General features: G+C 51.1%; 9 non-coding genes across 9 annotated transcripts; all 9 read left to right on the forward strand.

Moving 5' to 3' along the window:
• The first annotated feature begins 974 nt into the window (after positions 1-974).
• Positions 975-1,056, forward strand: TRNAL-AAG (transfer RNA leucine (anticodon AAG)). Its single transcript has one exon. It is a non-coding gene; the product is annotated as a tRNA-Leu (tRNA).
• Positions 1,057-2,432: 1,376 nt separating this feature from the next.
• Positions 2,433-2,514, forward strand: TRNAL-AAG (transfer RNA leucine (anticodon AAG)). The gene has a single exon. It is a non-coding gene; the product is annotated as a tRNA-Leu (tRNA).
• A 2,845-nt stretch (positions 2,515-5,359) lies between these two features.
• On the forward strand, positions 5,360-5,441 carry TRNAL-AAG (transfer RNA leucine (anticodon AAG)). The gene has a single exon. It is a non-coding gene; the product is annotated as a tRNA-Leu (tRNA).
• A 1,371-nt stretch (positions 5,442-6,812) lies between these two features.
• Positions 6,813-6,894, forward strand: TRNAL-AAG (transfer RNA leucine (anticodon AAG)). The gene has a single exon. It is a non-coding gene; the product is annotated as a tRNA-Leu (tRNA).
• Positions 6,895-8,265: 1,371 nt separating this feature from the next.
• TRNAL-AAG (transfer RNA leucine (anticodon AAG)) lies at positions 8,266-8,347 on the forward strand. Its single transcript has one exon. It is a non-coding gene; the product is annotated as a tRNA-Leu (tRNA).
• A 1,366-nt stretch (positions 8,348-9,713) lies between these two features.
• Positions 9,714-9,795, forward strand: TRNAL-AAG (transfer RNA leucine (anticodon AAG)). Its single transcript has one exon. It is a non-coding gene; the product is annotated as a tRNA-Leu (tRNA).
• A 2,819-nt stretch (positions 9,796-12,614) lies between these two features.
• TRNAL-AAG (transfer RNA leucine (anticodon AAG)) lies at positions 12,615-12,696 on the forward strand. Its single transcript has one exon. It is a non-coding gene; the product is annotated as a tRNA-Leu (tRNA).
• Positions 12,697-16,987: 4,291 nt separating this feature from the next.
• On the forward strand, positions 16,988-17,069 carry TRNAL-AAG (transfer RNA leucine (anticodon AAG)). The gene has a single exon. It is a non-coding gene; the product is annotated as a tRNA-Leu (tRNA).
• Positions 17,070-24,243: 7,174 nt separating this feature from the next.
• Positions 24,244-24,325, forward strand: TRNAL-AAG (transfer RNA leucine (anticodon AAG)). Its single transcript has one exon. It is a non-coding gene; the product is annotated as a tRNA-Leu (tRNA).
• The last annotated feature ends 3,094 nt before the right edge of the window (positions 24,326-27,419 follow it).

The following is a 27,419-nucleotide window of genomic DNA, read 5'->3' on the forward strand; positions in this document are numbered from 1 at the left end:
TGCCCGGACCAAGGTTAATGATGGGATTAGAGCTAGGGTTAGATGCAGGGAAAGAGTGAGAGTTATAATTAGGGATAAAGCTAACAGGTGATCATTACTCGTCATGTAACATGATACAAAGGGTCAGAAGAGGAACTGATTCAGGATTATAATTTGGACTTCGCAGACAACAGGAGCACTAAATGGTGCTGAGGGGGACTCAATAAAGCGGACCGGCCGCCTAATGTAAGCAATTGTGCACAAATATTGTACGATGACTAGCGTTGCCGGTGCTTTTTTCTTAAAGAGTCAGTTCCTGGCACCCATTCCCTACTTGACTCAACCTAATCTTCAAGAATATTTGTCAAGAACTAAAAAAAATCCAGAAAAGGTTTAACCTCCCCGTCGGTCTCCCGCGTGACAGGCGGGGATACTGACCACTATACTAACGAGGAGACGTGAGGGCATGAAATGAACAGCTGCTGATGTCTACACAGCATCCAGCGACCACCTAGATGGCCTAGGGGGTCTGATTTTCCACCGTCAAACGGCTTGCCCGATCTAAGGCTAATTTCTTTCTTTTTATCGGCACCAGGCTTAAAACTCAGTTTAAGGTGATAGTTCCGGGCTATGTTTGACTCCAGAGTTGAATCTGTCATCCCGCATTTCCTCAGCAAATCAAGCTACCCATCTCAAGTCTCATGAGCTGAGGACGGCAAAGTCCCTGTGGGCTTAGGACAGTCAAAGAAACCCCTGGGCTGCATGCTAAGCCCCTTTTCGGCTTCACTTTCCGAAACCTGCCCCAGCTTGCGATTCGTTTTTTTCTCACTTCTTGCCCCCATCTCCCACCTTGCCTCATGGTCTCCCCTCCTCTGCACACCTGACAGTTTGCCTGCCCTTCCACTGCCTGTCTCCAGACTTTCCAAGGAGAAAAGGCAAAGCACTAAAGCGGGCCGGGCAACGGGTCAAGTTCCGCTTTCGGCGGCTAGCAGGAAGGTAGCGTGGCCGAGCGGTCTAAGGCGCTGGATTAAGGCTCCAGTCTCTTCGGAGGCGTGGGTTCAAATCCCACCGCTGCCACTTTTCCTGGCCTTGCATTTTAAAGAAGAACGTAACGTTGACCTCTTCCTTCATTAGTGCCACCTCTGTCGCAATGAGCAAGCGGATGGTATGCCACACCCTGCAGGAAAAAGGTTTCGCTTCTGACGTCTTGCTTTTTTGGACATCCAGTCTCAAGTTTCCCATCTGGAACGGCGCTCCCTGCTGCTTTGTGAAGGCTTGCTGCAAGAGCCTTCGAAACCCAGGAGCTCTTGCGTTGAGCTGTGACGCGTCCTGGGAAGACCTCCTGTTGCAGCGGAATGAGCCCCACTTCCAGGGCGTGCTGGTAGCAAATTTCCCACAGCCCACAGGGAGCAAACGATCCCAGGTGTGATGTATCACCAGGAGAGGCTGAGATGAGAGTAAGGGTTCACGCGTGTGCCCGGACCAAGGTTAATGATGGGATTAGAGCTAGGGTTAGATGCACGGAAAGAGTGAGAGTTATAATTAGGGATAAAGCTAACAGGTGATCATTACTCGTCATGTAACATGATACAAAGGGTCAGAAGAGGAACTGATTCAGGGTTACAATTTGGACTTCGCAGACAACAGGAGCACTAAATGGTGCTGAGGGGGACTCAATAAAGCGGACCGGCCGCCTAATGTAAGCAATTGTGCACAAATATTGTACGATGACTAGCGTTGCCGGTGCTTTTTTCTTAAAGAGTCAGTTCCTGGCACCCATTCCCTACTTGACTCAACCTAATCTTCAAGATTATTTGTCAAGAACTAAAAAAAATCCAGAAAAGGTTTAACCTCCCCGTCGGCCCGGTCTCCCGCGTGACAGGCGGGGATACTGACCACTATACTAACGAGGAGACGTGAGGGCATGAAATGAACAGCTGCAGATGTCTGCACAGCATCCAGCGACCACCTAGATGGCCTAGGGGGTCTCATTTTCCCCCGTCAAACGGCTTGCCCGATCTAAGGCTAATTTCTTTCTTTTTATCGGCACCAGGCTTAAAACTCAGTTTAAGGTGATAGTTCCGGGCTATGTTTGACTCCAGAGTTGAATCTGTCATCCCGCATTTCCTCAGCAAATCAAGCTACCCATCTCAAGTCTCATGAGCTGAGGACGGCAAAGTCCCTGTGGGCTTAGGACAGTCAAAGAAACCCCTGGGCTGCATGCTAAGCCCCTTTTCGGCTTCACTTTCCGAAACCTGCCCCAGCTTGCGATTCGTTTTTTTCTCACTTCTTGCCCCCATCTCCCACCTTGCCTCATGGTCTCCCCTCCTCTGCGCACCTGACAGTTTGCCGGCCCTTCCACTGCCTGTCTCCAGACTTTCCAAGGAGAAAAGGCAAAGCACTAAAGCGGGCCGGGCAACGGGTCAAGTTCCGCTTTCGGCGGCTAGCAGGAAGGTAGCGTGGCCGAGCGGTCTAAGGCGCTGGATTAAGGCTCCAGTCTCTTCGGAGGCGTGGGTTCAAATCCCACCGCTGCCACTTTTCCTGGCCTTGCATTTTAAAGAAGAACGTACCGTTGACCTCTTCCTTCATTAGTGCCACCTCTGTCGCAATGAGCAAGCGGATGGTATGCCACACCCTGCAGGAAAAAGGTTTCGCTTCTGACGTCTTGCTTTTCTGGACATCCAGTCTCAAGTTTCCCATCTGGAACGGCGCTCCCTGCTGCTTTGTGAAGGCTTGCTGCAAGAGCCTTCGAAACCCAGGAGCTCTTGCGTTGAGCTGTGACGCGTCCTGGGAAGACCTCCCGTTGCAGCGGAATGAGCCCCACTTCCAGGGCGTGCTGGTAGCAAATTTCCCACAGCCCACAGGGAGCAAACGATCCCAGGTGTGATGTATCACCAGGAGAGGCTGAGATGAGAGTAAGGGTTCACGCGTGTGCCCGGACCAAGGTTAATGATGGGATTAGTGCTAGGGTTAGATGCAGGGAAAGAGTGAGAGTTATAATTAGGGATAAAGCTAACAGGTGATCATTACTCGTCATGTAACATGATACAAAGGGTCAGAAGAGGAACTGATTCAGGGTTACAATTTGGACTTCGCAGACAACAGGAGCACTAAATGGTGCTGAGGGGGACTCAATAAAGCGGACCGGCCGCCTAATGTAAGCAATTGTGCACAAATATTGTACGATGACTAGCGTTGCCGGTGCTTTTTTCTGAAAGAGTCAGTTCCTGGCACCCATTCCCTACTTGACTCAACCTAATCTTCAAGAATATTTGTCAAGAACTAAAAAAAATCCAGAAAAGGTTTAACCTCCCCGTCGGGGAAGGTCTCCCGCGTGACAGGCGGGGATACTGACCACTATACTAACGAGGAGACGTGAGGGTATGAAATGAACAGCTGCTGATGTCTGCACAGCATCCAGCGACCACCTAGATGGCCTAGGGGGTCTCATTTTCCCCCGTCAAACGGCTTGCCCGATCTAAGGCTAATTTCTTTCTTTTTATCGGCACCAGGCTTAAAACTCAGTTTAAGGTGATAGTTCCGGGCTATGTTTGACTCCAGAGTTGAATCTGTCATCCCGCATTTCCTCAGCAAATCAAGCTACCCATCTCAAGTCTCATGAGCTGAGGACGGCAAAGTCCCTGTGGGCTTAGGACAGTCAAAGAAACCCCTGGGCTGCATGCTAAGCCCCTTTTCGGCTTCACTTTCCGAAACCTGCCCTAGCTTGCGATTCGTTTTTTTCTCACTTCTTGCCCCCATCTCCCACCTTGCCTCATGGTCTCCCCTCCTCTGCGCACCTGACAGTTTGCCTGCCCTTCCACTGCCTGTCTCCAGACTTTCCAAGGAGAAAAGGCAAAGCACTAAAGCGGGCCGGGCAACGGGTCAAGTTCCGCTTTCGGCGGCTAGCAGGAAGGTAGCGTGGCCAAGCCGTCTAAGGCGGTGGATTAAGGCTCCAGTCTCTTCGGAGGCGTGGGTTCAAATCCCACCGCTGCCACTTTTCCTGGCCTTGCATTTTAAAGAAGAACGTAACGTTGACCTCTTCCTTCATTAGTGCCACCTCTGTCGCAATGAGCAAGCGGATGGTATGCCACACCCTGCAGGAAAAAGGTTTCGCTTCTGACGTCTTGCTTTTCTGGACATCCAGTCTCAAGTTTCCCATCTGGAACGGCGCTCCCTGCTGCTTTGTGAAGGCTTGCTGCAAGAGCCTTCGAAACCCAGGAGCTCTTGCGTTGAGCTGTGACGCGTCCTGGGAAGACCTCCCGTTGCAGCGGAATGAGCCCCACTTCCAGGGCGTGCTGGTAGCAAATTTCCCACAGCCCACAGGGAGCAAACGATCCCAGGTGTGATGTATCACCAGGAGAGGCTGAGATGAGAGTAAGGGTTCACGCGTGTGCCCGGACCAAGGTTAATGATGGGATTAGAGCTAGGGTTAGATGCAGGGAAAGAGTGAGAGTTATAATTAGGGATAAAGCTAACAGGTGATCATTACTCATCATGTAACATGATACAAAGGGTCAGAAGAGGAACTGATTCAGGGTTACAATTTGGACTTCGCAGACAACAGGAGCACTAAATGGTGCTGAGGGGGACTCAATAAAGCGGACCGGCCGCCTAATGTAAGCAATTGTGCACAAATATTGTACGATGACTAGCGTTGCCGGTGCTTTTTTCTTAAAGAGTCAGTTCCTGGCACCCATTCCCTACTTGACTCAACCTAATCTTCAAGAATATTTGTCAAGAACTAAAAAAAATCCAGAAAAGGTTTAACCTCCCCGTCGGGGAATTGAACCCCCGTCTCCCGCGTGACAGGTGGGGATACTGACCACTATACTAACGAGGAGACGTGAGGGCACGAAATGAACAGCTGCTGATGTCTGCACAGCATCCAGCGACCACCTAGATGGCCTAGGGGGTCTCATTTTCCCCCGTCAAACGGCTTGCCCGATCTAAGGCTAATTTCTTTCTTTTTATCGGCACCAGGCTTAAAACTCAGTTTAAGGTGATCGTTCCGGGCTATGTTTGACTCCAGAGTTGAACCTGTCATCCCGCCTTTCCTCAGCAAATCAAGTTACCCATCTCAAGTCTCATGAGCTGAGGACGGCAAAGTCCCTGTGGGCTTAGGACAGTCAAAGAAACCCCTGGGCTGCATGCTAAGCCCCTTTTCGGCTTCACTTTCCGAAACCTGCCCCAGCTTGCGATTCGTTTTTTTCTCACTTCTTGCCCCCATCTCCCACCTTGCCTCATGGTCTCCCCTCCTCTCCGCACCTGACAGTTTGCCTGCCCTTCCACTGCCTGTCTCCAGACTTTCCAAGGAGAAAAGGCAAAGCACTAAAGCGGGCCGGGAAACGGGTCAAGTTCCGCTTTCGGCGGCTAGCAGGAAGGTAGCGTGGCCGAGCGGTCTAAGGCGCTGGATTAAGGCTCCAGTCTCTTCGGAGGCGTGGGTTCAAATCCCACCGCTGCCACTTTTCCTGGCCTTGCATTTTAAAGAAGAACGTAACGTTGACCTCTTCCTTCATTAGTGCCACCTCTGTCGCAATGAGCAAGCGGATGGTATGCCACACCCTGCAGGAAAAAGGTTTCGCTTCTGACGTCTTGCTTTTCTGGACATCCAGTCTCAAGTTTCCCATCTGGAACGGCGCTCCCTGCTGCTTTGTGAAGGCTTGCTGCAAGAGCCTTCGAAACCCAGGAGCTCTTGCGTTGAGCTGTGACGCGTCCTGGGAAGACCTCCCGTTGCAGCGGAATGAGCCCCACTTCCAGGGCGTGCTGGTAGCAAATTTCCCACAGCCCACAGGGAGCAAACGATCCCAGGTGTGATGTATCACCAGGAGAGGCTGAGATGAGAGTAAGGGTTCACGCGTGTGCCCGGACCAAGGTTAATGATGGGATTAGAGCTAGGGTTAGATGCAGGGAAAGAGTGAGAGTTATAATTAGGGATAAAGCTAACAGGTGATCATTACTCGTCATGTAACATGATACAAAGGGTCAGAAGAGGAACTGATTCAGGGTTACAATTTGGACTTCGCAGACAACAGGAGCACTAAATGGTGCTGAGGGGGACTCAATAAAGCGGACCGGCCGCCTAATGTAAGCAATTGTGCACAAATATTGTACGATGACTAGCGTTGCCGGTGCTTTTTTCTGAAAGAGTCAGTTCCTGGCACCCATTCCCTACTTGACTCAACCTAATCTTCAAGAATATTTGTCAAGAACTAAAAAAAATCCAGAAAAGGTTTAACCTCCCCGTCGGGGAATTCCGTGACAGGCGGGGATACTGACCACTATACTAACGAGGAGACGTGAGGGCATGAAATGAACAGCTGCTGATGTCTGCACAGCATCCAGCGACCACCTAGATGGCCTAGGGGGTCTCATTTTCCCCCGTCAAACGGCTTGCCCGATCTAAGGCTAATTTCTTTCTTTTTATCGGCACCAGGCTTAAAACTCAGTTTAAGGTGATAGTTCCGGGCTATGTTTGACTCCAGAGTTGAATCTGTCATCCCGCCTTTCCTCAGCAAATCAAGCTACCCATCTCAAGTCTCATGAGCTGAGGACGGCAAAGTCCCTGTGGGCTTAGGACAGTCAAAGAAACCCCTGGGCTGCATGCTAAGCCCCGTTTCGGCTTCACTTTCCGAAACCTGCCCTAGCTTGCGATTTGTTTTTTTCTCACTTCTTGCCCCCATCTCCCACCTTGCCTCATGGTCTCCCCTCCTCTGCGCACCTGACAGTTTGCCTGCCCTTCCACTGCCTGTCTCCAGACTTTCCAAGGAGAAAAGGCAAAGCACTAAAGCGGGCCGGGCAACGGGTCAAGTTCCGCTTTCGGCGGCTAGCAGGAAGGTAGCGTGGCCGAGCGGTCTAAGGCGCTGGATTAAGGCTCCAGTCTCTTCGGAGGCGTGGGTTCAAATCCCACCGCTGCCACTTTTCCTGGCCTTGCATTTTAAAGAAGAACGTAACGTTGACCTCTTCCTTCATTAGTGCCACCTCTGTCGCAAAGAGCAAGCGGATGGTATGCCACACCCTGCAGGAAAAAGGTTTTGCTTCTGACGTCTTTCTTTTCTGGACATCCAGTCTCAAGTTTCCCATCTGGAACGGCGCTCCCTGCTGCTTTGTGAAGGCTTGCTGCAAGAGCCTTCGAAACCCAGGAGCTCTTGCGTTGAGCTGTGACGCGTCCTGGGAAGACCTCCCGTTGCAGCGGAATGAGCCCCACTTCCAGGGCGTGCTGGTAGCAAATTTCCCACAGCCCACAGGGAGCAAACGATCCCAGGTGTGATGTATCACCAGAAGAGGCTGAGATGAGAGTAAGGGTTCACGCGTGTGCCCGGACCAAGGTTAATGATGGGATTAGAGCTAGGGTTAGATGCAGGGAAAGAGTGAGAGTTATAATTAGGGATAAAGCTAACAGGTGATCATTACTCGTCATGTAACATGATACAAAGGGTCAGAAGAGGAACTGATTCAGGGTTACAATTTGGACTTCGCAGACAACAGGAGCACTAAATGGTGCTGAGGGGGACTCAATAAAGCGGACCGGCCGCCTAATGTAAGCAATTGTGCACAAATATTGTACGATGACTAGCGTTGCCGGTGCTTTTTTCTTAAAGAGTCAGTTCCTGGCACCCATTCCCTACTTGACTCAACCTAATCTTCAAGAATATTTGTCAAGAACTAAAAAAAATCCAGAAAAGGTTTAACCTCCCCGTCGGTCTCCCGCGTGACAGGCGGGGATACTGACCACTATACTAACGAGGAGACGTGAGGGCATGAAATGAACAGCTGCTGATGTCTACACAGCATCCAGCGACCACCTAGATGGCCTAGGGGGTCTCATTTTCCCCCGTCAAACGGCTTGCCCGATCTAAGGCTAATTTCTTTCTTTTTATCGGCACCAGGCTTAAAACTCAGTTTAAGGTGATAGTTCCGGGCTATGTTTGACTCCAGAGTTGAATCTGTCATCCCGCATTTCCTCAGCAAATCAAGCTACCCATCTCAAGTCTCATGAGCTGAGGACGGCAAAGTCCCTGTGGGCTTAGGACAGTCAAAGAAACCCCTGGGCTGCATGCTAAGCCCCTTTTCGACTTCACTTTCCGAAACCTGCCCCAGCTTGCGATTCGTTTTTTTCTCACTTCTTGCCCCCATCTCCCACCTTGCCTCATGGTCTCCCCTCCTCTGCGCACCTGACAGTTTGCCTGCCCTTCCACTGCCTGTCTCCAGACTTTCCAAGGAGAAAAGGCAAAGCACTAAAGCGGGCCGGGCAACGGGTCAAGTTCCGCTTTCGGCGGCTAGCAGGAAGGTAGCGTGGCCGAGCGGTCTAAGGCGCTGGATTAAGGCTCCAGTCTCTTCGGAGGCGTGGGTTCAAATCCCACCGCTGCCACTTTTCCTGGCCTTGCATTTTAAAGAAGAACGTAACGTTGACCTCTTCCTTCATTAGTGCCACCTCTGTCGCAATGAGCAAGCGGATGGTATGCCACACCCTGCAGGAAAAAGGTTTCGCTTCTGACGTCTTGCTTTTCTGGACATCCAGTCTCAAGTTTCCCATCTGGAACGGCGCTCCCTGCTGCTTTGTGAAGGCTTGCTGCAAGAGCCTTCGAAACCCAGGAGCTCTTGCGTTGAGCTGTGACGCGTCCTGGGAAGACCTCCCGTTGCAGCGGAATGAGCCCCACTTCCAGGGCGTGCTGGTAGCAAATTTCCCACAGCCCACAGGGAGCAAACGATCCCAGGTGTGATGTATCACCAGGAGAGGCTGAGATGAGAGTAAGGGTTCACGCGTGTGCCCGGACCAAGGTTAATGATGGGATTAGAGCTAGGGTTAGATGCAGGGAAAGAGTGAGAGTTATAATTAGGGATAAAGCTAACAGGTGATCATTACTCGTCATGTAACATGATACAAAGGGTCAGAAGAGGAACTGATTCAGGGTTACAATTTGGACTTCGCAGACAACAGGAGCACTAAATGGTGCTGAGGGGGACTCAATAAAGCGGACCGGCCGCCTAATGTAAGCAATTGTGCACAAATATTGTACGATGACTAGCGTTGCCGGTGCTTTTTTCTTAAAGAGTCAGTTCCTGGCACCCATTCCCTACTTGACTCAACCTAATCTTCAAGAATATTTGTCAAGAACTAAAAAAAATCCAGAAAAGGTTTAACCTGCCCGTCGGGGAATTGAACCCGGGGATACTGACCACTATACTAACGAGGAGACGTGAGGGCATGAAATGAACAGCTGCTGATGTCTGCACAGCATCCAGCGACCACCTAGATGGCCTAGGGGGTCTCATTTTCCCCCGTCAAACGGCTTGCCCGATCTAAGGCTAATTTCTTTCTTTTTATCGGCACCAGGCTTAAAACTCAGTTTAAGGTGATAGTTCCGGGCTATGTTTGACTCCAGAGTTGAATCTGTCATCCCGCATTTCCTCAGCAAATCAAGCTACCCATCTCAAGTCTCATGAGCTGAGGGCGGCAAAGTCCCTGTGGGCTTAGGACAGTCAAAGAAACCCCTGGGCTGCATGCTAAGCCCCTTTTCGGCTTCACTTTCCGAAACCTGCCCTAGCTTGCGATTCGTTTTTTTCTCACTTCTTGCCCCCATCTCCCACCTTGCCTCATGGTCTCCCCTCCTCTGCGCACCTGACAGTTTGCCTGCCCTTCCACTGCCTGTCTCCAGACTTTCCAAGGAGAAAAGGCAAAGCACTAAAGCGGGCCGGGCAACGGGTCAAGTTCCGCTTTCGGCGGCTAGCAGGAAGGTAGCGTGGCCGAGCGGTCTAAGGCGCTGGATTAAGGCTCCAGTCTCTTCGGAGGCGTGGGTTCAAATCCCACCGCTGCCACTTTTCCTGGCCTTGCATTTTAAAGAAGAACGTAACGTTGACCTCTTCCTTCATTAGTGCCACCTCTGTCGCAATGAGCAAGCGGATGGTATGCCACACCCTGCAGGAAAAAGGTTTCGCTTCTGACGTCTTGCTTTTCTGGACATCCAGTCTCAAGTTTCCCATCTGGAACGGCGCTCCCTGCTGCTTTGTGAAGGCTTGCTGCAAGAGCCTTCGAAACCCAGGAGCTCTTGCGTTGAGCTGTGACGCGTCCTGGGAAGACCTCCCGTTGCAGCGGAATGAGCCCCACTTCCAGGGCGTGCTGGTAGCAAATTTCCCACAGCCCACAGGGAGCAAACGATCCCAGGTGTGATGTATCACCAGGAGAGGCTGAGATGAGAGTAAGGGTTCACGCGTGTGCCTGGACCAAGGTTAATGATGGGATTAGAGCTAGGGTTAGATGCAGGGAAAGAGTGAGAGTTATAATTAGGGATAAAGCTAACAGGTGATCATTACTCGTCATGTAACATGATACAAAGGGTCAGAAGAGGAACTGATTCAGGGTTACAATTTGGACTTCGCAGACAACAGGAGCACTAAATGGTGCTGAGGGGGACTCAATAAAGCGGACCGGCCGCCTAATGTAAGCAATTGTGCACAAATATTGTACGATGACTAGCGTTGCCGGTGCTTTTTTCTTAAAGAGTCAGTTCCTGGCACCCATTCCCTACTTGACTCAACCTAATCTTCAAGAATATTTGTCAAGAACTAAAAAGAATCCAGAAAAGGTTTAACCTCCCCGTCGGGGAATTCCGTGACAGGCGGGGATACTGACCACTATACTAACGAGGAGACGTGAGGGCATGAAATGAACAGCTGCTGATGTCTGCACAGCATCCAGCGACCACCTAGATGGCCTAGGGGGTCTCATTTTCCCCCGTCAAACGGCTTGCCCGATCTAAGGCTAATTTCTTTCTTTTTATCGGCACCAGGCTTAAAACTCAGTTTAAGGTGATAGTTCCGGGCTATGTTTGACTCCAGAGTTGAATCTGTCATCCCGCCTTTCCTCAGCAAATCAAGCTACCCATCTCAAGTCTCATGAGCTGAGGACGGCAAAGTCCCTGTGGGCTTAGGACAGTCAAAGAAACCCCTGGGCTGCATGCTAAGCCCCTTTTCGGCTTCACTTTCCGAAACCTGCCCTAGCTTGCGATTCGTTTTTTTCTCACTTCTTGCCCCCATCTCCCACCTTGCCTCATGGTCTCCCCTCCTCTGCGCACCTGACAGTTTGCCTGCCCTTCCACTGCCTGTCTCCAGACTTTTCAAGGAGAAAAGGCAAAGCACTAAAGCGGGCCGGGCAACGGGTCAAGTTCCGCTTTCGGCGGCTAGCAGGAAGGTAGCGTGGCCGAGCGGTCTAAGGTGCTGGATTAAGGCTCCAGTCTCTTCGGAGGCGTAGGTTCAAATCCCACCGCTGCCACTTTTCCTGGCCTTGCATTTTAAAGAAGAACGTAACGTTGACCTCTTCCTTCATTAGTGCCACCTCTGTCGCAAAGAGCAAGCGGATGGTATGCCACACCCTGCAGGAAAAAGGTTTCGCTTCTGACGTCTTGCTTTTCTGGACATCCAGTCTCAAGTTTCCCATCTGGAACGGCGCTCCCTGCTGCTTTGTGAAGGCTTGCTGCAAGAGCCTTCGAAACCCAGGAGCTCTTGCGTTGAGCTGTGACGCGTCCTGGGAAGACCTCCCGTTGCAGCGGAATGAGCCCCACTTCCAGGGCGTGCTGGTAGCAAATTTCCCACAGCCCACAGGGAGCAAACGATCCCAGGTGTGATGTATCACCAGAAGAGGCTGAGATGAGAGTAAGGGTTCACGCGTGTGCCCGGACCAAGGTTAATGATGGGATTAGAGCTAGGGTTAGATGCAGGGAAAGAGTGAGAGTTATAATTAGGGATAAAGCTAACAGGTGATCATTACTCGTCATGTAACATGATACAAAGGGTCAGAAGAGGAACTGATTCAGGGTTACAATTTGGACTTCGCAGACAACAGGAGCACTAAATGGTGCTGAGGGGGACTCAATAAAGCGGACCGGCCGCCTAATGTAAGCAATTGTGCACAAATATTGTACGATGACTAGCGTTGCCGGTGCTTTTTTCTTAAAGAGTCAGTTCCTGGCACCCATTCCCTACTTGACTCAACCTAATCTTCAAGAATATTTGTCAAGAACTAAAAAAAATCCAGAAAAGGTTTAACCTGCCCGTCGGGGAATTGAACCCGGGGATACTGACCACTATACTAACGAGGAGACGTGAGGGCATGAAATGAACAGCTGCTGATGTCTGCACAGCATCCAGCGACCACCTAGATGGCCTAGGGGGTCTCATTTTCCCCCGTCAAACGGCTTGCCCGATCTAAGGCTAATTTCTTTCTTTTTATCGGCACCAGGCTTAAAACTCAGTTTAAGGTGATAGTTCCTGGCTATGTTTGACTCCAGAGTTGAATCTGTCATCCCGCATTTCCTCAGCAAATCAAGCTACCCATCTCAAGTCTCATGAGCTGAGGGCGGCAAAGTCCCTGTGGGCTTAGGACAGTCAAAGAAACCCCTGGGCTGCATGCTAAGCCCCTTTTCGGCTTCACTTTCCGAAACCTGCCCTAGCTTGCGATTCGTTTTTTTCTCACTTCTTGCCCCCATCTCCCACCTTGCCTCATGGTCTCCCCTCCTCTGCGCACCTGACAGTTTGCCTGCCCTTCCACTGCCTGTCTCCAGACTTTCCAAGGAGAAAAGGCAAAGCACTAAAGCGGGCCGGGCAACGGGTCAAGTTCCGCTTTCGGCGGCTAGCAGGAAGGTAGCGTGGCCGAGCGGTCTAAGGCGCTGGATTAAGGCTCCAGTCTCTTCGGAGGCGTGGGTTCAAATCCCACCGCTGCCACTTTTCCTGGCCTTGCATTTTAAAGAAGAACGTAACGTTGACCTCTTCCTTCATTAGTGCCACCTCTGTCGCAATGAGCAAGCGGATGGTATGCCACACCCTGCAGGAAAAAGGTTTCGCTTCTGACGTCTTGCTTTTCTGGACATCCAGTCTCAAGTTTCCCATCTGGAACGGCGCTCCCTGCTGCTTTGTGAAGGCTTGCTGCAAGAGCCTTCGAAACCCAGGAGCTCTTGCGTTGAGCTGTGACGCGTCCTGGGAAGACCTCCCGTTGCAGCGGAATGAGCCCCACTTCCAGGGCGTGCTGGTAGCAAATTTCCCACAGCCCACAGGGAGCAAACGATCCCAGGTGTGATGTATCACCAGGAGAGGCTGAGATGAGAGTAAGGGTTCACGCGTGTGCCTGGACCAAGGTTAATGATGGGATTAGAGCTAGGGTTAGATGCAGGGAAAGAGTGAGAGTTATAATTAGGGATAAAGCTAACAGGTGATCATTACTCGTCATGTAACATGATACAAAGGGTCAGAAGAGGAACTGATTCAGGGTTACAATTTGGACTTCGCAGACAACAGGAGCACTAAATGGTGCTGAGGGGGACTCAATAAAGCGGACCGGCCGCCTAATGTAAGCAATTGTGCACAAATATTGTACGATGACTAGCGTTGCCGGTGCTTTTTTCTTAAAGAGTCAGTTCCTGGCACCCATTCCCTACTTGACTCAACCTAATCTTCAAGAATATTTGTCAAGAACTAAAAAGAATCCAGAAAAGGTTTAACCTCCCCGTCGGGGAATTCCGTGACAGGCGGGGATACTGACCACTATACTAACGAGGAGACGTGAGGGCATGAAATGAACAGCTGCTGATGTCTGCACAGCATCCAGCGACCACCTAGATGGCCTAGGGGGTCTCATTTTCCCCCGTCAAACGGCTTGCCCGATCTAAGGCTAATTTCTTTCTTTTTATCGGCACCAGGCTTAAAACTCAGTTTAAGGTGATAGTTCCGGGCTATGTTTGACTCCAGAGTTGAATCTGTCATCCCGCCTTTCCTCAGCAAATCAAGCTACCCATCTCAAGTCTCATGAGCTGAGGACGGCAAAGTCCCTGTGGGCTTAGGACAGTCAAAGAAACCCCTGGGCTGCATGCTAAGCCCCTTTTCGGCTTCACTTTCCGAAACCTGCCCTAGCTTGCGATTCGTTTTTTTCTCACTTCTTGCCCCCATCTCCCACCTTGCCTCATGGTCTCCCCTCCTCTGCGCACCTGACAGTTTGCCTGCCCTTCCACTGCCTGTCTCCAGACTTTTCAAGGAGAAAAGGCAAAGCACTAAAGCGGGCCGGGCAACGGGTCAAGTTCCGCTTTCGGCGGCTAGCAGGAAGGTAGCGTGGCCGAGCGGTCTAAGGTGCTGGATTAAGGCTCCAGTCTCTTCGGAGGCGTAGGTTCAAATCCCACCGCTGCCACTTTTCCTGGCCTTGCATTTTAAAGAAGAACGTAACGTTGACCTCTTCCTTCATTAGTGCCACCTCTGTCGCAATGAGCAAGCGGATGGTATGCCACACCCTGCAGGAAAAAGGTTTCGCTTCTGACGTCTTGCTTTTCTGGACATCCAGTCTCAAGTTTCCCATCTGGAACGGCGCTCCCTGCTGCTTTGTGAAGGCTTGCTGCAAGAGCCTTCGAAACCCAGGAGCTCTTGCGTTGAGCTGTGACGCGTCCTGGGAAGACCTCCCGTTGCAGCGGAATGAGCCCCACTTCCAGGGCGTGCTGGTAGCAAATTTCCCGCAGCCCACAGGGAGCAAACGATCCCAGGTGTGATGTATCACCAGGAGAGGCTGAGATGAGAGTAAGGGTTCACGCGTGTGCCCGGACCAAGGTTAATGATGGGATTAGAGCTAGGGTTAGATGCAGGGAAAGAGTGAGAGTTATAATTAGGGATAAAGCTAACAGGTGATCATTACTCATCATGTAACATGATACAAAGGGTCAGAAGAGGAACTGATTCAGGGTTACAATTTGGACTTCGCAGACAACAGGAGCACTAAATGGTGCTGAGGGGGACTCAATAAAGCGGACCGGCCGCCTAATGTAAGCAATTGTGCACAAATATTGTACGATGACTAGCGTTGCCGGTGCTTTTTTCTTAAAGAGTCAGTTCCTGGCAACCATTCCCTACTTGACTCAACCTAATCTTCAAGAATATTTGTCAAGAACTAAAAAAAATCCAGAAAAGGTTTAACCTCCCCGTCGGGGAATTGAACCCCCGTCTCCCGCGTGACAGGTGGGGATACTGACCACTATACTAACGAGGAGACGTGAGGGCACGAAATGAACAGCTGCTGATGTCTGCACAGCATCCAGCGACCACCTAGATGGCCTAGGGGGTCTCATTTTCCCCCGTCAAACGGCTTGCCCGATCTAAGGCTAATTTCTTTCTTTTTATCGGCACCAGGCTTAAAACTCAGTTTAAGGTGATCGTTCCGGGCTATGTTTGACTCCAGAGTTGAACCTGTCATCCCGCCTTTCCTCAGCAAATCAAGCTACCCATCTCAAGTCTCATGAGCTGAGGACGGCAAAGTCCCTGTGGGCTTAGGACAGTCAAAGAAACCCCTGGGCTGCATGCTAAGCCCCTTTTCGGCTTCACTTTCCGAAACCTGCCCCAGCTTGCGATTCGTTTTTTTCTCACTTCTTGCCCCCATCTCCCACCTTGCCTCATGGTCTCCCCTCCTCTGCGCACCTGACAGTTTGCCTGCCCTTCCACTGCCTGTCTCCAGACTTTCCAAGGAGAAAAGGCAAAGCACTAAAGCGGGCCGGGCAACGGGTCAAGTTCCGCTTTCGGCGGCTAGCAGGAAGGTAGCGTGGCCGAGCGGTCTAAGGCGCTGGATTAAGGCTCCAGTCTCTTCGGAGGCGTGGTTCAAATCCCACCGCTGCCACTTTTCCTGGCCTTGCATTTTAAAGAAGAACGTAACGTTGACCTCTTCCTTCATTAGTGCCACCTCTGTCGCAATGAGCAAGCGGATGGTATGCCACACCCTGCAGGAAAAAGGTTTCGCTTCTGACGTCTTGCTTTTCTGGACATCCAGTCTCAAGTTTCCCATATGGAACGGCGCTCCCTGCTGCTTTGTGAAGGCTTGCTGCAAGAGCCTTCGAAACCCAGGAGCTCTTGCGTTGAGCTGTGACGCGTCCTGGGAAGACCTCCCGTTGCAGCGGAATGAGCCCCACTTCCAGGGCGTGCTGGTAGCAAATTTCCCACAGCCCACAGGGAGCAAACGATCCCAGGTGTGATGTATCACCAGGAGAGGCTGAGATGAGAGTAAGGGTTCACGCGTGTGCCCGGACCAAGGTTAATGATGGGATTAGAGCTAGGGTTAGATGCAGGGAAAGAGTGAGAGTTATAATTAGGGATAAAGCTAACAGGTGATCATTACTCGTCATGTAACATGATACAAAGGGTGAGAAGAGGAACTGATTCAGGGTTACAATTTGGACTTCGCAGACAACAGGAGCACTAAATGGTGCTGAGGGGGACTCAATAAAGCGGAGCGGCCGCCAAATGTAAGCAATTGTGCACAAATATTGTACGATGACTAGCGTTGCCGGTGCTTTTTTCTGAAAGAGTCAGTTCCTGGCACCCATTCCCTACTTGACTCAACCTAATCTTCAAGAATATTTGTCAAGAACTAAAAAAAATCCAGAAAAGGTTTAACCTCCCCGTCGGGGAATTCCGTGACAGGCGGGGATACTGACCACTATACTAACGAGGAGACGTGAGGGCATGAAATGAACAGCTGCTGATGTCTGCACAGCATCCAGCGACCACCTAGATGGCCTAGGGGGTCTCATTTTCCCCCGTCAAACGGCTTGCCCGATCTAAGGCTAATTTCTTTCTTTTTATCGGCACCAGGCTTAAAACTCAGTTTAAGGTGATAGTTCCGGGCTATGTTTGACTCCAGAGTTGAATCTGTCATCCCGCCTTTCCTCAGCAAATCAAGCTACCCATCTCAAGTCTCATGAGCTGAGGACGGCAAAGTCCCTGTGGGCTTAGGACAGTCAAAGAAACCCCTGGGCTGCATGCTAAGTCCCGTTTCGGCTTCACTTTCCGAAACCTGCCCTAGCTTGCGATTCGTTTTTTTCTCACTTCTTGCCCCCATCTCCCACCTTGCCTCATGGTCTCCTCTCCTCTGCGCACCTGACAGTTTGCCTGCCCTTCCACTGCCTGTCTCCAGACTTTCCAAGGAGAAAAGGCAAAGCACTAAAGCGGGCCGGGCAACGGGTCAAGTTCCGCTTTCGGCGGCTAGCAGGAAGGTAGCGTGGCCGAGCGGTCTAAGGCGCTGGATTAAGGCTCCAGTCTCTTCGGAGGCGTGGGTTCAAATCCCACCGCTGCCACTTTTCCTGGCCTTGCATTTTAAAGAAGAACGTAACGTTGACCTCTTCCTTCATTAGTGCCACCTCTGTCGCAAAGAGCAAGCGGATGGTATGCCACACCCTGCAGGAAAAAGGTTTCGCTTCTGACGTCTTGCTTTTCTGGACATCCAGTCTCAAGTTTCCCATCTGGAACGGCGCTCCCTGCTGCTTTGTGAAGGCTTGCTGCAAGAGCCTTCGAAACCCAGGAGCTCTTGCGTTGAGCTGTGACGCGTCCTGGGAAGACCTCCCGTTGCAGCGGAATGAGCCCCACTTCCAGGGCGTGCTGGTAGCAAATTTCCCACAGCCCACAGGGAGCAAACGATCCCAGGTGTGATGTATCACCAGAAGAGGCTGAGATGAGAGTAAGGGTTCACGCGTGTGCCCGGACCAAGGTTAATGATGGGATTAGAGCTAGGGTTAGATGCAGGGAAAGAGTGAGAGTTATAATTAGGGATAAAGCTAACAGGTGATCATTACTCGTCATGTAACATGATACAAAGGGTCAGAAGAGGAACTGATTCAGGGTTACAATTTGGACTTCGCAGACAACAGGAGCACTAAATGGTGCTGAGGGGGACTCAATAAAGCGGACCGGCCGCCTAATGTAAGCAATTGTTCACAAATATTGTACGATGACTAGCGTTGCCGGTGCTTTTTTCTTAAAGAGTCAGTTCCTGGCACCCATTCCCTACTTGACTCAACCTAATCTTCAAGAATATTTGTCAAGAACTAAAAAAAATCCAGAAAAGGTTTAACCTCCCCGTCGGTCTCCCGCGTGACAGGCGGGGATACTGACCACTATACTAACGAGGAGACGTGAGGGCATGAAATGAACAGCTGCTGATGTCTACACAGCATCCAGCGACCACCTAGATGGCCTAGGGGGTCTCATTTTCCCCCGTCAAACGGCTTGCCCGATCTAAGGCTAATTTCTTTCTTTTTATCGGCACCAGGCTTAAAACTCAGTTTAAGGTGATAGTTCCGGGCTATGTTTGACTCCAGAGTTGAATCTGTCATCCCGCATTTCCTCAGCAAATCAAGCTACCCATCTCAAGTCTCATGAGCTGAGGACGGCAAAGTCCCTGTGGGCTTAAGACAGTCAAAGAAACCCCTGGGCTGCATGCTAAGCCCCTTTTCGGCTTCACTTTCCGAAACCTGCCCCAGCTTGCGATTCGTTTTTTTCTCACTTCTTGCCCCCATCTCCCACCTTGCCTCATGGTCTCCCCTCCTCTGCGCACCTGACAGTTTGCCTGCCCTTCCACTGCCTGTCTCCAGACTTTCCAAGGAGAAAAGGCAAAGCACTAAAGCGGGCCGGGCAACGGGTCAAGTTCCGCTTTCGGCGGCTAGCAGGAAGGTAGCGTGGCCGAGCGGTCTAAGGGGGATTAAGGCTCCAGTCTCTTTGGAGGCGTGGGTTCAAATCCCACCGCTGCCACTTTTCCTGGCCTTGCATTTTAAAGAAGAACGTAACGTTGACCTCTTCCTTCATTAGTGCCACCTCTGTCGCAATGAGCAAGCGGATGGTATGCCACACCCTGCAGGAAAAAGGTTTCGCTTCTGACGTCTTGCTTTTCTGGACATCCAGTCTCAAGTTTCCCATCTGGAACGGCGCTCCCTGCTGCTTTGTGAAGGCTTGCTGCAAGAGCCTTCGAAACCCAGGAGCTCTTGCGTTGAGCTGTGACGCGTCCTGGGAAGACCTCCCGTTGCAGCGGAATGAGCCCCACTTCCAGGGCGTGCTGGTAGCAAATTTCCCACAGCCCACAGGGAGCAAACGATCCCAGGTGTGATGTATCACCAGGAGAGGCTGAGATGAGAGTAAGGGTTCACGCGTGTGCCCGGACCAAGGTTAATGATGGGATTAGAGCTAGGGTTAGATGCAGGGAAAGAGTGAGAGTTATAATTAGGGATAAAGCTAACAGGTGATCATTACTCGTCATGTAACATGATACAAAGGGTCAGAAGAGGAACTGATTCAGGGTTACAATTTGGACTTCGCAGACAACAGGAGCACTAAATGGTGCTGAGGGGGACTCAATAAAGCGGACCGGCCGCCTAATGTAAGCAATTGTGCACAAATATTGTACGATGACTAGCGTTGCCGGTGCTTTTTTCTTAAAGAGTCAGTTCCTGGCACCCTTTCCCTACTTGACTCAACCTAATCTTCAAGAATATTTGTCAAGAACTAAAAAAAATCCAGAAAAGGTTTAACCTGCCCGTCGGGGAATTGAACCCGGGGATACTGACCACTATACTAACGAGGAGACGTGAGGGCATGAAATGAACAGCTGCTGATGTCTGCACAGCATCCAGCGACCACCTAGATGGCCTAGGGGGTCTCATTTTCCCCCGTCAAACGGCTTGCCCGATCTAAGGCTAATTTCTTTCTTTTTATCGGCACCAGGCTTAAAACTCAGTTTAAGGTGATAGTTCCGGGCTATGTTTGACTCCAGAGTTGAATCTGTCATCCCGCATTTCCTCAGCAAATCAAGCTACCCATCTCAAGTCTCATGAGCTGAGGGCGGCAAAGTCCCTGTGGGCTTAGGACAGTCAAAGAAACCCCTGGGCTGCATGCTAAGCCCCTTTTCGGCTTCACTTTCCGAAACCTGCCCTAGCTTGCGATTCGTTTTTTTCTCACTTCTTGCCCCCATCTCCCACCTTGCCTCATGGTCTCCCCTCCTCTGCGCACCTGACAGTTTGCCTGCCCTTCCACTGCCTGTCTCCAGACTTTCCAAGGAGAAAAGGCAAAGCACTAAAGCGGGCCGGGCAACGGGTCAAGTTCCGCTTTCGGCGGCTAGCAGGAAGGTAGCGTGGCCGAGCGGTCTAAGGTGCTGGATTAAGGCTCCAGTCTCTTCGGAGGCGTGGGTTCAAATCCCACCGCTGCCACTTTTCCTGGCCTTGCATTTTAAAGAAGAATGTAACGTTGACCTCTTCCTTCATTAGTGCCACCTCTGTCGCAATGAGCAAGCGGATGGTATGCCACACCCTGCAGGAAAAAGGTTTCGCTTCTGACGTCTTGCTTTTCTGGACATCCAGTCTCAAGTTTCCCATCTGGAACGGCGCTCCCTGCTGCTTTGTGAAGGCTTGCTGCAAGAGCCTTCGAAACCCAGGAGCTCTTGCGTTGAGCTGTGACGCGTCCTGGGAAGACCTCCCGTTGCAGCGGAATGAGCCCCACTTCCAGGGCGTGCTGGTAGCAAATTTCCCACAGCCCACAGGGAGCAAACGATCCCAGGTGTGATGTATCACCAGGAGAGGCTGAGATGAGAGTAAGGGTTCACGCGTGTGCCTGGACCAAGGTTAATGATGGGATTAGAGCTAGGGTTAGATGCAGGGAAAGAGTGAGAGTTATAATTAGGGATAAAGCTAACAGGTGATCATTACTTGTCATGTAACATGATACAAAGGGTCAGAAGAGGAACTGATTCAGGGTTACAATTTGGACTTCGCAGACAACAGGAGCACTAAATGGTGCTGAGGGGGACTCAATAAAGCGGACCGGCCGCCTAATGTAAGCAATTGTGCACAAATATTGTACGATGACTAGCGTTGCCGGTGCTTTTTTCTTAAAGAGTCAGTTCCTGGCACCCATTCCCTACTTGACTCAACCTAATCTTCAAGAATATTTGTCAAGAACTAAAAAAAATCCAGAAAAGGTTTAACCTCCCCGTCGGGGAATTCCGTGACAGGCGGGGATACTGACCACTATACTAACGAGGAGACGTGAGGGCATGAAATGAACAGCTGCTGATGTCTGCACAGCATCCAGCGACCACCTAGATGGCCTAGGGGGTCTAATTTTCCCCCGTCAAACGGCTTGCCCGATCTAAGGCTAATTTCTTTCTTTTTATCGGCACCAGGCTTAAAACTCAGTTTAAGGTGATAGTTCCGGGCTATGTTTGACTCGAGAGTTGAATCTGTCATCCCGCCTTTCCTCAGCAAATCAAGCTACCCATCTCAAGTCTCATGAGCTGAGGACGGCAAAGTCCCTGTGGGCTTAGGACAGTCAAAGAAACCCCTGGGCTGCATGCTAAGCCCCTTTTCGGCTTCACTTTCCGAAACCTGCCCTAGCTTGCGATTCGTTTTTTTCTCACTTCTTGCCCCCATCTCCCACCTTGCCTCATGGTCTCCCCTCCTCTGCGCACCTGACAGTTTGCCTGCCCTTCCACTGCCTGTCTCCAGACTTTTCAAGGAGAAAAGGCAAAGCACTAAAGCGCGCCGGGCAACGGGTCAAGTTCCGCTTTCGGCGGCTAGCAGGAAGGTAGCGTGGCCGAGCGGTCTAAGGCGCTGGATTAAGGCTCCAGTCTCTTCGGAGGCGTAGGTTCAAATCCCACCGCTGCCACTTTTCCTGGCCTTGCATTTTAAAGAAGAACGTAACGTTGACCTCTTCCTTCATTAGTGCCACCTCTGTCGCAAAGAGCAAGCGGATGGTATGCCACACCCTGCAGGAAAAAGGTTTCGCTTCTGACGTCTTGCTTTTCTGGACATCCAGTCTCAAGTTTCCCATCTGGAACGGCGCTCCCTGCTGCTTTGTGAAGGCTTGCTGCAAGAGCCTTCGAAACCCAGGAGCTCTTGCGTTGAGCTGTGACGCGTCCTGGGAAGACCTCCCGTTGCAGCGGAATGAGCCCCACTTCCAGGGCGTGCTGGTAGCAAATTTCCCACAGCCCACAGGGAGCAAACGATCCCAGGTGTGATGTATCACCAGAAGAGGCTGAGATGAGAGTAAGGGTTCACGCGTGTGCCCGGACCAAGGTTAATGATGGGATTAGAGCTAGGGTTAGATGCAGGGAAAGAGTGAGAGTTATAATTAGGGATAAAGCTAACAGGTGATCATTACTCGTCATGTAACATGATACAAAGGGTCAGAAGAGGAACTGATTCAGGGTTACAATTTGGACTTCGCAGACAACAGGAGCACTAAATGGTGCTGAGGGGGACTCAATAAAGCGGACCGGCCGCCTAATGTAAGCAATTGTGCACAAATATTGTACGATGACTAGCGTTGCCGGTGCTTTTTTCTTAAAGAGTCAGTTCCTGGCACCCATTCCCTACTTGACTCAACCTAATCTTCAAGAATATTTGTCAAGAACTAAAAAAAATCCAGAAAAGGTTTAACCTCCCCGTCGGTCTCCCGCGTGACAGGCGGGGATACTGACCACTATACTAACGAGGAGACGTGAGGGCATGAAATGAACAGCTGCTGATGTCTACACAGCATCCAGCGACCACCTAGATGGCCTAGGGGGTCTCATTTTCCCCCGTCAAACGGCTTGCCCGATCTAAGGCTAATTTCTTTCTTTTTATCGGCACCAGGCTTAAAACTCAGTTTAAGGTGATCGTTCCGGGCTATGTTTGACTCCAGAGTTGAACCTGTCATCCCGCCTTTCCTCAGCAAATCAAGCTACCCATCTCAAGTCTCATGAGCTGAGGACGGCAAAGTCCCTGTGGGCTTAGGACAGTCAAAGAAACCCCTGGGCTGCATGCTAAGCCCCTTTTCGGCTTCACTTTCCGAAACCTGCCCCAGCTTGCGATTCGTTTTTTTCTCACTTCTTGCCCCCATCTCCCACCTTGCCTCATGGTCTCCCCTCCTCTGCGCACCTGACAGTTTGCCTGCCCTTCCACTGCCTGTCTCCAGACTTTCCAAGGAGAAAAGGCAAAGCACTAAAGCGGGCCGGGCAACGGGTCAAGTTCCGCTTTCGGCGGCTAGCAGGAAGGTAGCGTGGCCGAGCGGTCTAAGGCGCTGGATTAAGGCTCCAGTCTCTTCGGAGGCGTGGTTCAAATCCCACCGCTGCCACTTTTCCTGGCCTTGCATTTTAAAGAAGAACGTAACGTTGACCTCTTCCTTCATTAGTGCCACCTCTGTCGCAATGAGCAAGCGGATGGTATGCCACACCCTGCAGGAAAAAGGTTTCGCTTCTGACGTCTTGCTTTTCTGGACATCCAGTCTCAAGTTTCCCATATGGAACGGCGCTCCCTGCTGCTTTGTGAAGGCTTGCTGCAAGAGCCTTCGAAACCCAGGAGCTCTTGCGTTGAGCTGTGACGCGTCCTGGGAAGACCTCCCGTTGCAGCGGAATGAGCCCCACTTCCAGGGCGTGCTGGTAGCAAATTTCCCACAGCCCACAGGGAGCAAACGATCCCAGGTGTGATGTATCACCAGGAGAGGCTGAGATGAGAGTAAGGGTTCACGCGTGTGCCCGGACCAAGGTTAATGATGGGATTAGAGCTAGGGTTAGATGCAGGGAAAGAGTGAGAGTTATAATTAGGGATAAAGCTAACAGGTGATCATTACTCGTCATGTAACATGATACAAAGGGTGAGAAGAGGAACTGATTCAGGGTTACAATTTGGACTTCGCAGACAACAGGAGCACTAAATGGTGCTGAGGGGGACTCAATAAAGCGGAGCGGCCGCCAAATGTAAGCAATTGTGCACAAATATTGTACGATGACTAGCGTTGCCGGTGCTTTTTTCTGAAAGAGTCAGTTCCTGGCACCCATTCCCTACTTGACTCAACCTAATCTTCAAGAATATTTGTCAAGAACTAAAAAAAATCCAGAAAAGGTTTAACCTCCCCGTCGGGGAATTCCGTGACAGGCGGGGATACTGACCACTATACTAACGAGGAGACGTGAGGGCATGAAATGAACAGCTGCTGATGTCTGCACAGCATCCAGCGACCACCTAGATGGCCTAGGGGGTCTCATTTTCCCCCGTCAAACGGCTTGCCCGATCTAAGGCTAATTTCTTTCTTTTTATCGGCACCAGGCTTAAAACTCAGTTTAAGGTGATAGTTCCGGGCTATGTTTGACTCCAGAGTTGAATCTGTCATCCCGCCTTTCCTCAGCAAATCAAGCTACCCATCTCAAGTCTCATGAGCTGAGGACGGCAAAGTCCCTGTGGGCTTAGGACAGTCAAAGAAACCCCTGGGCTGCATGCTAAGTCCCGTTTCGGCTTCACTTTCCGAAACCTGCCCTAGCTTGCGATTCGTTTTTTTCTCACTTCTTGCCCCCATCTCCCACCTTGCCTCATGGTCTCCTCTCCTCTGCGCACCTGACAGTTTGCCTGCCCTTCCACTGCCTGTCTCCAGACTTTCCAAGGAGAAAAGGCAAAGCACTAAAGCGGGCCGGGCAACGGGTCAAGTTCCGCTTTCGGCGGCTAGCAGGAAGGTAGCGTGGCCGAGCGGTCTAAGGCGCTGGATTAAGGCTCCAGTCTCTTCGGAGGCGTGGGTTCAAATCCCACCGCTGCCACTTTTCCTGGCCTTGCATTTTAAAGAAGAACGTAACGTTGACCTCTTCCTTCATTAGTGCCACCTCTGTCGCAAAGAGCAAGCGGATGGTATGCCACACCCTGCAGGAAAAAGGTTTCGCTTCTGACGTCTTGCTTTTCTGGACATCCAGTCTCAAGTTTCCCATCTGGAACGGCGCTCCCTGCTGCTTTGTGAAGGCTTGCTGCAAGAGCCTTCGAAACCCAGGAGCTCTTGCGTTGAGCTGTGACGCGTCCTGGGAAGACCTCCCGTTGCAGCGGAATGAGCCCCACTTCCAGGGCGTGCTGGTAGCAAATTTCCCACAGCCCACAGGGAGCAAACGATCCCAGGTGTGATGTATCACCAGAAGAGGCTGAGATGAGAGTAAGGGTTCACGCGTGTGCCCGGACCAAGGTTAATGATGGGATTAGAGCTAGGGTTAGATGCAGGGAAAGAGTGAGAGTTATAATTAGGGATAAAGCTAACAGGTGATCATTACTCGTCATGTAACATGATACAAAGGGTCAGAAGAGGAACTGATTCAGGGTTACAATTTGGACTTCGCAGACAACAGGAGCACTAAATGGTGCTGAGGGGGACTCAATAAAGCGGACCGGCCGCCTAATGTAAGCAATTGTTCACAAATATTGTACGATGACTAGCGTTGCCGGTGCTTTTTTCTTAAAGAGTCAGTTCCTGGCACCCATTCCCTACTTGACTCAACCTAATCTTCAAGAATATTTGTCAAGAACTAAAAAAAATCCAGAAAAGGTTTAACCTCCCCGTCGGTCTCCCGCGTGACAGGCGGGGATACTGACCACTATACTAACGAGGAGACGTGAGGGCATGAAATGAACAGCTGCTGATGTCTACACAGCATCCAGCGACCACCTAGATGGCCTAGGGGGTCTCATTTTCCCCCGTCAAACGGCTTGCCCGATCTAAGGCTAATTTCTTTCTTTTTATCGGCACCAGGCTTAAAACTCAGTTTAAGGTGATAGTTCCGGGCTATGTTTGACTCCAGAGTTGAATCTGTCATCCCGCATTTCCTCAGCAAATCAAGCTACCCATCTCAAGTCTCATGAGCTGAGGACGGCAAAGTCCCTGTGGGCTTAAGACAGTCAAAGAAACCCCTGGGCTGCATGCTAAGCCCCTTTTCGGCTTCACTTTCCGAAACCTGCCCCAGCTTGCGATTCGTTTTTTTCTCACTTCTTGCCCCCATCTCCCACCTTGCCTCATGGTCTCCCCTCCTCTGCGCACCTGACAGTTTGCCTGCCCTTCCACTGCCTGTCTCCAGACTTTCCAAGGAGAAAAGGCAAAGCACTAAAGCGGGCCGGGCAACGGGTCAAGTTCCGCTTTCGGCGGCTAGCAGGAAGGTAGCGTGGCCGAGCGGTCTAAGGGGGATTAAGGCTCCAGTCTCTTTGGAGGCGTGGGTTCAAATCCCACCGCTGCCACTTTTCCTGGCCTTGCATTTTAAAGAAGAACGTAACGTTGACCTCTTCCTTCATTAGTGCCACCTCTGTCGCAATGAGCAAGCGGATGGTATGCCACACCCTGCAGGAAAAAGGTTTCGCTTCTGACGTCTTGCTTTTCTGGACATCCAGTCTCAAGTTTCCCATCTGGAACGGCGCTCCCTGCTGCTTTGTGAAGGCTTGCTGCAAGAGCCTTCGAAACCCAGGAGCTCTTGCGTTGAGCTGTGACGCGTCCTGGGAAGACCTCCCGTTGCAGCGGAATGAGCCCCACTTCCAGGGCGTGCTGGTAGCAAATTTCCCACAGCCCACAGGGAGCAAACGATCCCAGGTGTGATGTATCACCAGGAGAGGCTGAGATGAGAGTAAGGGTTCACGCGTGTGCCCGGACCAAGGTTAATGATGGGATTAGAGCTAGGGTTAGATGCAGGGAAAGAGTGAGAGTTATAATTAGGGATAAAGCTAACAGGTGATCATTACTCGTCATGTAACATGATACAAAGGGTCAGAAGAGGAACTGATTCAGGGTTACAATTTGGACTTCGCAGACAACAGGAGCACTAAATGGTGCTGAGGGGGACTCAATAAAGCGGACCGGCCGCCTAATGTAAGCAATTGTGCACAAATATTGTACGATGACTAGCGTTGCCGGTGCTTTTTTCTTAAAGAGTCAGTTCCTGGCACCCTTTCCCTACTTGACTCAACCTAATCTTCAAGAATATTTGTCAAGAACTAAAAAAAATCCAGAAAAGGTTTAACCTGCCCGTCGGGGAATTGAACCCGGGGATACTGACCACTATACTAACGAGGAGACGTGAGGGCATGAAATGAACAGCTGCTGATGTCTGCACAGCATCCAGCGACCACCTAGATGGCCTAGGGGGTCTCATTTTCCCCCGTCAAACGGCTTGCCCGATCTAAGGCTAATTTCTTTCTTTTTATCGGCACCAGGCTTAAAACTCAGTTTAAGGTGATAGTTCCGGGCTATGTTTGACTCCAGAGTTGAATCTGTCATCCCGCATTTCCTCAGCAAATCAAGCTACCCATCTCAAGTCTCATGAGCTGAGGGCGGCAAAGTCCCTGTGGGCTTAGGACAGTCAAAGAAACCCCTGGGCTGCATGCTAAGCCCCTTTTCGGCTTCACTTTCCGAAACCTGCCCTAGCTTGCGATTCGTTTTTTTCTCACTTCTTGCCCCCATCTCCCACCTTGCCTCATGGTCTCCCCTCCTCTGCGCACCTGACAGTTTGCCTGCCCTTCCACTGCCTGTCTCCAGACTTTCCAAGGAGAAAAGGCAAAGCACTAAAGCGGGCCGGGCAACGGGTCAAGTTCCGCTTTCGGCGGCTAGCAGGAAGGTAGCGTGGCCGAGCGGTCTAAGGTGCTGGATTAAGGCTCCAGTCTCTTCGGAGGCGTGGGTTCAAATCCCACCGCTGCCACTTTTCCTGGCCTTGCATTTTAAAGAAGAATGTAACGTTGACCTCTTCCTTCATTAGTGCCACCTCTGTCGCAATGAGCAAGCGGATGGTATGCCACACCCTGCAGGAAAAAGGTTTCGCTTCTGACGTCTTGCTTTTCTGGACATCCAGTCTCAAGTTTCCCATCTGGAACGGCGCTCCCTGCTGCTTTGTGAAG

This window comes from Ambystoma mexicanum, unplaced genomic scaffold, assembly GCF_040938575.1.
Source record: "Ambystoma mexicanum isolate Mex_15411 unplaced genomic scaffold, UKY_AmexF1_1 Mex_scaf89, whole genome shotgun sequence".
Taxonomy (NCBI): Eukaryota; Metazoa; Chordata; class Amphibia; order Caudata; family Ambystomatidae; genus Ambystoma; species Ambystoma mexicanum.